Genomic DNA, 12,512 nt, shown 5'->3' with positions numbered 1-12,512 from the left:
CTAGAACCACCAGTAGAACCGCCAGTGCTAGTTACAATATTACTCTATTGTTTAGACTGACTCGGTCGAGACCCACGTCTTGCACCCCTACCAGAGTTGTAATTATCATGCCCTCTTTTGGGCAGACGTTAACAAGCACCATTGGAAACCCTCTTACCAATTTCAGGCACTACAGAATGAGTTGGCTCAGCCAAAGTCTCATCCATAGCCTTGGCTTTTTCCACAAGATTATCAAAGAACTTTGTATTGTGGGCCACTAAATAAACCCGAATCTCTTAGTTAAACCCAAAACAGAACCTCTTAAAATGATCCTTCTCAATCAACACCATCTCAAGAGCATATTGACTAAGGCACACAAACTCTGCCTCATAGTCAACCACAAATAACCCATCTTGTACAAGATCTAAAAATTCCCGCTTACGAGCTTTCATATACTTCTTGCCCATAAACTTCTTCCTAAACACCTCAAAGAAATAATCCCAAGTTAAACAATCAATGGTTGTACCTCTCCTAACAGTATTCCATTGACGATGCGCCTCTCCATCAAGTAGGGACACAGTACAACCCAATTTCTCCTCTGAAAGATTAAATAGATTGGATTATTATCGGTTGATACATGCGAGTATTTGAAAGAATATTTCCAACACTCTAGAAGTAGAAGTTGCGATCTTTACAGTGAAAGGAAGAATAGTCTGGGTATCGCTCTCGAGTTCTGTAGACATGTAAAAACTCAGAATGATAGCTCAAAGTTTGGCTTTTGAAAGAAGCAGACTGTAGTAGTGAATCCCTAAGCAGTAGAATGGTCAATATTTTACCATGGCATTATTATGATATAAAAATAACACCTGAGTAATTCCAAACTTTGAGAATTGCCACAACATTTCATTTTCCCTAGCATATTTTCATTCATAATTGATTTTATTAATCCATTCATTAAGTCTCTTTATCAATTTGTTATCTATTTCTTTTGCACAGTTTAATTAGTAAATTTTATAAGTAATAGTGTAACCAATTATTTTAATCAATTTTGATCCTTGTGGAGACGATACTCACTCAACACTTTATTACTTTATTTGACATGTATACTTGCACATTCGCATTACACTTTCACACGCGACAAGTTTTTGGCGACGTTGCTGGGGATCGATAAAGTAATATTGGTGAAAATTTGGTATGTTATTACCTCTTTAATTTTGTTTGTTTAGCTTAATTTGTTATTTTAATTTTTTTTCAAGATTTTTATTGGTGCATGAGTAGAGATATTTCTATAATTGAATAGTATTCTTTTGATCCAAAGATTGAGAGAACCTTGAAAAGAAGGAGAAAAGAATTGCGAGAAATGGAAAGAATTAGAAATGATCAGGTTAAAGAAGAGCCATTACATCAGTAATAGATGATAAAGACAGACCCATTCGAGAACATGTAGTGCCGGTCTTGGATTATCTGAAGCCAGGAATTTTCAAGCCCCATATTCAAGCTCAAGATTTTGTGTTAAAGTCGGTGAAGTTTCAAATGTTACAAACTAGAGAGCGGTTTAGTGGCTTGCCTACTGCGGATCCACGGTTGCACTTAAGACTCTTTTTGGAAGTTTACAATTCATTCAAGTAGCACGGTGTTCCTGAAGATGCCCTAAGACTGAAGTTATTCCTTTATTCATTGCGACATTGTGTTAGAGCATGGTTAAATACATTGTCATCAGGTACGGTGGCATCTTGGAACGAACTTTGAAAGAGGTTTCTACTATGATATAATCCTTCAAACATGAATGCCAAATTGAGGAATGATATTATGTCCTTTTGGTAATCTGAGGATGAAACATTATATGAAGCATGGGAGCAATTCAAGGAGTTAATTAGAAAATGCCCAATGCATGGTTTTCAACAGTAGATGCAAATAGAAATGTTTTACAATGGATTGAATAGACATAAAAAGGATGGTGGTTGGAGCATCTGCCAATGGGACTTTGCTTGATAAATCATATAATGAGGCATATGAAATTCTGGAAAGGATAGCAAACAATGATTATCAATACCCTACTACAAGAGTAGAGACTGGCAGAAGAGTTACTGGAGTAATGAAACTTGATGCAATTACTTTCCTAACAGCTTAGGTATCATCTTTAACTAATATGATTAAAACACTGAAAATACTAGCTACAATGCAGGAAATGAAAGCAACTGAGTTGGCATGTGCTTATTGCGGAGAAGATCATGTTTTTGATGAATGCCCATCGAATCCAACCTCATTTTATTATATGAGAAATTTTAATGGCAAAAACAACCTATATTCCAACACATATAATTTGGGGTGGAAGCAACATCCTAATTTCAGTTGGAGTAATCAAGGGGTGATAAATTCCAACAATGTTATTCAATAGAATGTTACGAGCGCACTGCCTAGATACAATTAACCCATGCCCCAGTAAAATTCTTAACAAAATTCAGCTTCAAGTTCTTCATCTATGGAAGATCTATTGAAGGAAGACGTGTTGGTAAGTGTTGACAAATTTATTTTTCCCTCAAATTTTATTATTCTGGAATGTGAGGCTGATAAAGAGGTTCCAATCATACTTGGGAGACATTTTCTAGCAATTGGTAGAATATTAATTGATGTACAAAAAGGTGAATTAACTAGGAGAGTTAATGATCAACAGATAACCTTTAATGTTTTCGATGCTATGAAGTGTGTAGATACAAATGAAAAATGTCATGCTATTAAGATTGTTGACACAATAATTCAGGAAGAATTTGCAGAATTTTATCACAATAATTTTGATACTCATTTGATTTAATTGAAGCAGAAACGATTGAAAAGCTTAGTGAATTGATAGAAGCTAAGCAAATTGAGAATGGATCAATGAGAAGTTTTGAATAATTAAATTTATCGGACCTTTCTTTTAAACCTCCTCAACCATCCATAGAAGATCCTCCTACATTGGAATTAAAGTCTTTGTCAGTACATCTGAAGTATGCTTACTTGGGAGATAACAACAAATTGTCAGTAGTTATTTCTACAGCATTGACATTAGATTAAGAGGCTCAATTATTGAAAGTTTTAAAAAAATCTAAGAAGGCATTGGGGTGGACAATTGCAAATATCAAAAATACCATTCCAGCAACCTGCATGCACAAGATATTACTAGAGGATTGCCATGGCAAATCTATCGAGCAACAAAGAAAATTGAATCCCATTATGAAAGAAATTGTCAAAAAGGAGATTATCAAATGCCTGGATGCTGGAATTATATACCCAATTTCTAATAGTTCTTAGGTGAGCCCTGTTCAATATGTACCTAGAAAATAGGTTGTCATCGTGGTAAGCAATGATAACAATAAACTCATTCCTACTTTTACTATCACGGGATGGAGGGTTTGTATGGACTATCAGAAACTCAACAAAGTAACAAGGAATGACCATTTTCCACTGTCATTTATCGACTAGATTTTAGAAAGATTAGCAGGGAAAGCCTTTTATTGTTTTCTATATGGTTATTCGAGGTACAACCAGATTGCCATAGCTCCTACTGATCAAGAGAAAACCACATTCACATGTTCTTACGGAACTTTTGCATTACGATGAATGCCATTTGGATTATGCAATGCCCCTGCAACATTTCCGCGTTGCATAATGGCAATATTTTCAGACATAGTGGAGAAATTGTTAGAAGTTTTTATGGATGACTTCTCAGTGGTTGGCGATACTTTTGAAGATTGTTTAAAGAATTTGGAGTTAGTTCTTTATCAGTGTGAAGAAACCTACCTTGTTCTTAATTGGGAGAAATGTCACTTCATGGTCTGTGAATGCATTGTTCTAGGACATAAGATTTCACAACAAGGGAATGCCATCGAGAAAGTAAAAATTGAAGTTATTGAGAAATTGCCACCACCCTCTACAGTTAAAGATATTCACAGTTTTCTTGGCTATGCAGGATTTTATAGATGATTTATCAAAGATTTTTCGAAAATATCCAAACCCATGTGTACATTGTTAAAGCACAACTAATTTTTCAATTTTGATGAGTCATGCTTACAAGCATTTGAGGAATTGAAAAGGCGGCTAGTCACAGTACCAATAGTCATAACACCAAATTGGACATTACTTTTCGAACTTATGTGTGATGCTAGTGATTTTGCCATAGGAGCAGTACTTGGGCAAGGAAAGGATAAGGTATTTCATGCTATCTACTACGCAAGTCGTACATTGACAGATTCACAGCTAAATTACACCACCACTGAGAAGGAGCTATTGTGTTATTTGCCTTTGAAAAATTTAGAGCTTATTTAGTGGGCACCAAAGTTACGGTTTATACGAACCACTCTGATATTAAGTACTTGGTGACCAAGAAAGATGCCAAGCTTAGATTAATTCAATGGATACTACTATTGTAGGAATTTGATCTGGAAATTATAGATAGGAAAGGCACAAAAAATCAAGTGGTTGATCACTTGTCTCGAATTGAAGCAGGAAATGAAGACGATAATATTTAGTGCATTCAGGGTGATTTCCCAGATGAGCAACTGTTAGTTGCTATGGCATTACCATGGTATGTCGATGTCGTAAATTTTTTGGTTAGTGGTTTGCTGCCACCTGAGCTTACCAATCAAAGATGAAGGATATTTATCCATAATGCCAAGAAGTATTATTGGGATGAGCTATTTTTATTCAAACATTATGCAAACCAGATGATTTAGAGGTGTGTTCTAGATGGCGAGATTTAAAGTATTTTATATCATTGTCATTCAGCATCATATGGAGGACACTTCTGGGGCATGAGAACTACTGGAAAACTTCTCTGATATGATTTTTATTGGCCAACCATGTTTAAAGATGCTCATGAATTTTGCCAAGCTAGCGATCACTGTCAAAGAATTGGAAATCTATCGAGGAGGTATAAAATGCCATTGCAAACTATTTTAAAGCTGGAACTATTTGACGTATAGGGAATTGATTTCATAGGTCCATTCCTACCTTCTTGGGGCAATGTATACATACTTTTAGCTATTGATTATGTCTCCAAGTGGGTTGAGGTTGTTGCTTTACCAAAGAATGATGCCAAATCGGTACTGAAAATTCTACATAAGAATATTTTTACCAGGTTTGGTACCCCTCGTGCTCTAATTAGTGATGAAGGTTCACAATTTGACTGCAAATTAGTTGTTAATGCTCTGAACAAGTATAGAGTTAAGCATAAAATTTCCATGGCATATCATCCCCAGAAGAATGGACAGGCAGAAGTATCTAATAGAGAGATTAAACAAATTCTAGAGAATGTAGTCAATCCCAACCGCAAAGATTGATCATCAAAATTGGATGAAGCTTTGTGGGCATATTGCACTGCATTCAAGACAACCTTGGGGATGTCACCTTTCAAGCTTGTTTATGGGAAACCCTATTATTTTCCCGTTGAACTTGAACATTAGACATATTGGGCAATTAAGAAATTGAATATGGATTAGAGTGTTGTTGGTACTAACCGCCTATTAGAGTTGAATGAGATGGAAGAATTCAAAGCACAAGCTTATGGGAATGCCAAGCTATACAAAGAAAAGACCAAACGATGGCATGACAGCAAGATTTTGCCACGACAATTTGCACCTAGACAACAAGTCTTGTTATTTAATTCCAGGCTTAAATTGTTTCTTGGCAAATTAAAATCTCGTTGGTCTAGCCCATTTGAGATACTGCATGTCTATTGTCATGGATTTGTAGAAGTCAAAAACAGTAAGATTGGTTCTACTTTCAAATTCAATGACCAATTATTAAAGTATTACTTTAGAGCTCCTATAATTCATGATAAGATTCCATCACTTAGTTTATACAATAAGTTTACTTAACTATTATTTTCTTTTGCTGCAGGCACATTCTAGCCCAGGTTTGTAGAAATCAACCCATTTAATATATTAGTTAATTTTCATTTAATAAGTTTTCTATTATTTTTCTTTCTCTTACTTAACTTTTCTTTTTTTGTGTCAAGACACAATATCAGGTTAATCTTATCCCCCACGTCATTCTTATATTTTCTCTCACGTTTTACCCGTGCCGATTCACTTCTTTTCTAACTTCTTTTTTGTTTCATATTCTTGACCTTTCTCTATTTTTACTATATAAAACCGTAAAGGTCTCACCTTTTTCATTTTCCAGTCACTATTTTCTCTCAAATGGCTCGCCAAGCACCATCTTCTTCTACCTCTGTGCATATACGGACATTCTTTAGCAAAATCGTGACAGAAAATTTTATCCAAAATATATCAAATAGGCTATTTTGAATGGAAAAATGTTTCCTTTTCCAGGATGCCTCCTTTATGGGCTACTCTGAAACGATCTGTTCTGCTTTAGAGAAGCATGGGTAGTGAAAGAATTTTTTGCTCATCTCACCCCTCCTGATAATGCTTTTATATATGTGTATGGTGTCTCGATGATGTTCGATGAAGACTCAATCAATGTGCAATATTAGTTATTTGACAGCCTTGATAAACACTCCCAATTTTTCAAGACTATGACAACTGAAGGACTCAACCAAGTTCTGACAGATTTACGTGTAGAGGGAATAAAGTGGATAGTTTTTTTGAAATGATTGCTACACCATTGACCGTGTATCGTTTAAGCCTTACTGTAGGGTTTAGTATCATTTCCTTAAAACTCATTTCATCCCTTCTATTCACAACTCAACTATTTCAAAAGGACGACTATTATTACACTCTATTATGACTGGCAAAAATATCAATGTTAGAAACATCATCTTTATAGAAGTCTACGGCTACTCTCAAAAGAATGCCAGTACCTTAAATTTTTCGTCGCTCATCACGGTTCTTTGTCAGAGGGTGAAGGTTCCTATTCATGTGAATGAAGACACAATCCCCAACAAAGGAGCCATAAGAAAACAAATCACCCTAAGATTTATTGGGGAGGAAATGTCATGGCATCCAAGCTTTACATTTACATCGTTGCCACCTATGAGTACTAATGCTGCTCCATCAACATCTCACAGTAACTTTGAGCAAAAAGTGATTGATGCTCTTGAGATGTTGCAACAATAATTCTAAATGATGGAGAAACACCAACTAAGGCTAACCACTGATCTTGGCCGAGCTCAAGAAGAAATGACTCTATTTTGGGGATAAGTCCGAAGAAGGGATAAGACTATTAAGAAATCTCTTCAAAAGAACTTTACCTGACCTATGCCTACATTCTCTGTTTTTCCTAAAGAATTGTTGTTGGAGCTAGATGATGATGAAAATAGAGAAGAAGCTACTACGGAGAAGAAGACTACAGAAAAAGAAGGAGAAGAGGAGAAAACTGAATCTGTGCATATTGAATCTGATAAGGATGAAGCTGATGTGACTCAAACTGCTACACCTGCTGACACTACCACTACACCGAAATCCACTACACCTATGACCGAGCAAGAGTGTGCATTCATCGAATGATTGATGATTTCACGAAGTCCAATACTGATGATGAAGAATAGATGCCCATTAACTAGCTCAAAAGGAAGTGCTACAAGCGAGCTTTTAGGAAATCTATTCAAGATGATGCTGGTGAAGTGGAAAGGAATTAGTGCTACAAACGCGCTACCAAAAAATCAACCCAACCCAATTAGAGTAACCCTAATTCCTTTCGAGCTTTTGTTTTTGTTTTTATTTTTATTTTTATTTTTATTTTTATTTTTTTTCATTTTATAACATATGTTTCATGCATTTACATTTGGTTGCCATTGCATTTTTATAATTGGAAGTTGTTGTTTTTGTATTTTGAAATGTTTCATTGTTCATGAATTGAGGACAATGCATCCCTTAGGTTTGGGGGTGTGTTGTGTTGTAAATATAGTATGCAATAGATATATGTTTTAATAATCATGCATTTTGCCATTCATTTTTCCATTACATACAAATGCCAGATAACTGCTAGACTATACTGAGTATATTGTTATCGGTGATTTTTATGAGGATACTAACTCTTCGATTAATTTAGAAAATTGTGATAGTTGATTAAGCATGTTTAGCTTAGGATAGTTGTTTTAAAATTGATTCCTAAAAGTAGAATAACTTAAGTATCATTGCAATTAATCGTAGTAAAGTTCTTTTAATGCATTTAGAATTTCTTGAACCTAAATTCAATAATTTGGTTATGAATAATAAGGAATACCATGGCAATAGTTTTACACTCCAATGTTTGAAATTATTGAGTAGATTAGTAATGCTTTGTTTGATCCATCGTATTATTGATCAGAAAAATAAGTTCAAATAAGGGTGAGTAAAAATAATAATAATGATTTAGAGACACTCTACTATTGTTCTAGGCTGATTAGCTAAAGGTAGTTGTTTGCTCCATTCATATTTTTAGTTAAAGCTTTAGCTTCATGAGTGAACTACATTCAAATTGATGCATGATATACTACCTGGCAATCTAGTCTATGCTCCATTGAGATTGTCAAGAAAAGAAACCATGTGACAAGGTGAATTCCCTAGAAAAAATAATATTTGTACTTAAAATTTTGATATGACAGAATAAATGAGAATAAAGAAATTGAGTTTAGAGGATAGATAACCTAAATACATTAAGAGAGGTTTGTTATAGTTAGAATTGCATAATTATTTAGGAATTTTTATTTTTAGGAAATATTTTCTGCACTTCATTTGCTAAACAAGCCTATAAAAATTGAACCAATTTTTTCTTTTTAATAGAAGACTATTGAGAATAAGGGTATAGAATATACAACAAATGGTTTAACGGTATATATGGTAACTGTGTGTTTTGGAAAATTTATGCATTCATGCATACTCATACATATTTTGAAGCAATAATTCAGGTTTGGGGGTGTGATAACTCTTGAAAATAGTTATATTTCAAGCCTCTAGATTGAATTAATTATATATAATTAAGTAAATATGTTTTCATTTTTAGGATATTTGTAGAACATTACATAACAAAACTTGGATTGTGCTATAAATGTTATTATTTGTTACTTTTATTATTGGGGAAGAAGGTGTTGGTTGTGGTTGGCAGCAAGTGCAGGATGAAGAAGAGAAGAGAGAAAATAGTAGGAAAATAAAGGAAGTGAAATATTGCCATGGCAAATTGTTGGTTAGATTGCCAACAAGAATGCCATGTCAATTCCAGAAAGATGACACAACACTCAGTCCACGTCACTCTCAGGTAGCTGTACTTGTACCTGATAAACCACCTTAAAAAAGAGGAAGCAAAAAGGTATGTATTGAGAGGGAGGGACCTACCCTATAAAGGAGGAAAGAGAAAATAAAACAAAGAGGATTTTAGGTGTGAGAGAATTGGAGAACAGTTTTTCTCTCTGCATCAGATTCTCGTGGAAAATCTCAAAGAAAAGAGAGGAGAAGGTAACAACTTAAAAAAGAGAAAAGTCATAGACACAAGGAAGGGGAAGAGAAATCTGCCCTCAGTTTTGCATCAATTCTCATTATTAAAGTGAAAACTAGAGTAGCAAGAGCTTCTTGCAGTTCTGCCTTTATTTTTTTATTTGAACTTTGTTATTCGTAAACTTAAATGATGATGTTAAATGGATTTGTTTTGGATTTGAATTTCCAACCCATGAGCTAAATCACATTGGGTTGGAATTATTTGGGTGAATTTTTGTTATCTTTTAAAGCCCATTTTCTGATTTTGAGTAGATTACTATTTCATTCGATTTGTGATTATTTTAAATGCATGCATGCAACTCTAGACATAGATTATTTTATAGTATGTTATTAGATCTGAATTAATTCTGAAAAGATTAAATAGATTGGATTATTATTGGTTGATACATTCGAGTACTCGAAAGAATATTTGCAGCACTCTAGACATAAAAGTTGCGATCTGTACAAGGAAAGGAAGAACAGTTTGGGTATCATTCTTGAGTTTTGTAGACATACAAAAACTCAGAATGATAGCTCAAAGTTTGGCTTTTGAAAGAAACAAACTGCAGTAGTGAATCCCTGAGCAGTAGAATGGTCAATATTTTGCCATGGCATTATTATGATATAAAAATAACACCTGAGTAATTCCAACCTTTATCATTCAACAGTAAAAGTCCTCCCCACTTAGTCTTTGAGAATTGCTACAACATTTCAATTGCCTTAGCATATTTTCATTCATAATTGATTTTATTAATCTATTCATTAAGTCTCTTTATTAATTTGTTATTTGTTTCTTTTGCACAGTTTAATTAGTAATTTTCATAAGTAATAACGTAACCAATTATTTTAATCAATTCTAATCCTTGTGGAGGTGATACTCACTCAACACTTTATTACTTGATTCGACGTGTATACTTGTACATTCGCATTACACATTCACACGCGATTCAACCCAATTCACATGTAAATATTCCCGACGACGTTCAAGCAACATGTCCCGATTCGCAGGTGCAGGAGCAGGGTTAGCACCAGCAATCCGCTGAAATACTCTAACTTGCTTCCATCAGAGGGCTTACACTCTCATCAAAAATATTTACCCTACGCGGCGGCACAGGAGGTACAAAGGATGTACCATCCTCCTAAGTACTAACTCTCACATTCACACGTTTAGGAGGCATATCTAATTATGTAGCATACACACACAAACAAATAAACGGCGTAAGTGGTAGGGAAATGATCCAAGTCTCATTCCTGCAAGAAAGTTTTGGAATTAAAGGCAATATGTTCTTATTCCTACCCCTTATGCCTTACAAACAAGAGATATCTCATGCAATTCAAACAGAATCATATGAACCACTTCATGAAAGCTAAGAAATTTAAACTCATGAGTTTTGAAACTCCAAACATACAGCAATCACCTACGTCCAAGAGTTATTGAATCAAGGCTCTGATACTACCAAATGTAACACTCTATATCGGCCTGAATGCCAAGCCAAATATCGAGATGCCAGACCACCGTCTCACTACTTGTTCATCTAAAATGACATGTTATTTCTCATGCATCTTTGTTTTCAATTAATAATAACATAGCATTATCATGAATTATAAACCATACATTCATGTTTTGTTGATAAACCATGCTAAAAATTCATAAAATAGCATAACATATGCATTAATCATACATTAGGACCACTTATAAAATTTTCTCAAAAATATTACGTGTGTATCGATACTGCCTCTATGGTATTGATATTTCCTTTAAGTGGTATCGATGCCACCTGGAAAATCGATACCAAACTAGCATTTTGTTTCTTGCCAAATTTTAAAACATCAAAAAATGTTGGTACCTTTCGTAAGGTATCGATAATTACACCCCGAGTATCGATACTCGGGCCAAGGTATCGATACCAATTTGGTATTCTAACTCCTTGCACTTTCAAAAATACAGAGGTATCATTTTAAAAGCCCTAATATCAACACCTTTGCTTCAGGTTATAAAAGTTCAGCATATAAGAGCATTTAAATCATTCAAACTTCATCCTTAAACATCATGCTTCATTTACCTAGTCATGTAAGCATCAAAATGTGCAAAACAATAGTCCAAATACCAAATCCAAGTCCACATGCTTCCAAACATACATAATATGCAAATAATCTCAAATACGTCTTAACAGTCTGATATAAATGTCTACCACATTGCCTTTTTATTCTCTAGAACTAGAATAAGCAAAACACCTACTATAATGAATAAAGAATGACTTGGATCAATCCCTCGACGGCCACACCACTCGCATCGAGAACACAACTACTCTACAAAGGATAAAATGGAGTGGATAAGCTTAACAAGCTTAGTGAATGCCTAGAACAACCACTACGCAATCAAGTCGTCATGCATCAACCAAACCACATACAACATATTCCCAAAACGTCATTAACTAAGTGCCATAATTCATATATGTAGTCATATTCCATGCATTCTTTTACATATTATTTATACAAATGTTTAGGCATATATATATTCCGACACATATCAATCACATATAATCACATATAATTACATATAATCACATTTAGTCACAGTGTATGATAATTTGGCTATTGAGATTATGAAACGTAAAGTGGACTCTATGACCACTCATCGGATACACGGATCTCCATCACACCACACATAGACTCGTAGAGTCAATCATATCCCATAAGCGAAGCGTATAGCTAACACTCTCCAACACACCACACATTCATATCCGGATGAATGGAGCTCGACTCACATTCCCTTATCTCTCCAACACTGTCCCTAGGCCTCAGCACCCCATATATCACAACTCACATAAGTGAGTACTCACAATGGTAGCCAACTATATCGAATGCTCTTATTAAGTTACAAGGCCAAAGTATCCATATTAATATCACATATTTATGTACCAATTTTTCGCACATATTCGCTACATATTCACATTATTAACGCAATGTAATCTCTATCACAAGGCATGAGAACATACCTTCGTATTTACCGTCACATGACATGAATAATATTCTCTCATATTCACTTCCACAATAGTCAACATAAACTCATAGCACATATCATAACATCTCATATGTTCATGATTTCACAATTTCACAAACAAGCATATCCCACATTTA

General features: G+C 34.6%; 1 non-coding gene across 1 annotated transcript; it reads right to left on the bottom strand.

Annotated features, from left to right (window-relative positions):
* Window positions 1-1,770: 1,770 nt before the first annotated feature.
* On the bottom strand, window positions 1,771-1,877 carry LOC128034228 (small nucleolar RNA R71). The gene has a single exon (XR_008190358.1). It is a non-coding gene; the product is annotated as a small nucleolar RNA R71 (small nucleolar RNA).
* Between the last annotated feature and the right edge of the window lie 10,635 nt (window positions 1,878-12,512).

This window comes from Gossypium raimondii, chromosome 10 (assembly GCF_025698545.1).
Source record: "Gossypium raimondii isolate GPD5lz chromosome 10, ASM2569854v1, whole genome shotgun sequence".
Lineage (NCBI taxonomy): Eukaryota > Viridiplantae > Streptophyta > Magnoliopsida > Malvales > Malvaceae > Gossypium > Gossypium raimondii.
This window is presented reverse-complemented; position numbering and strand designations above follow the sequence as displayed.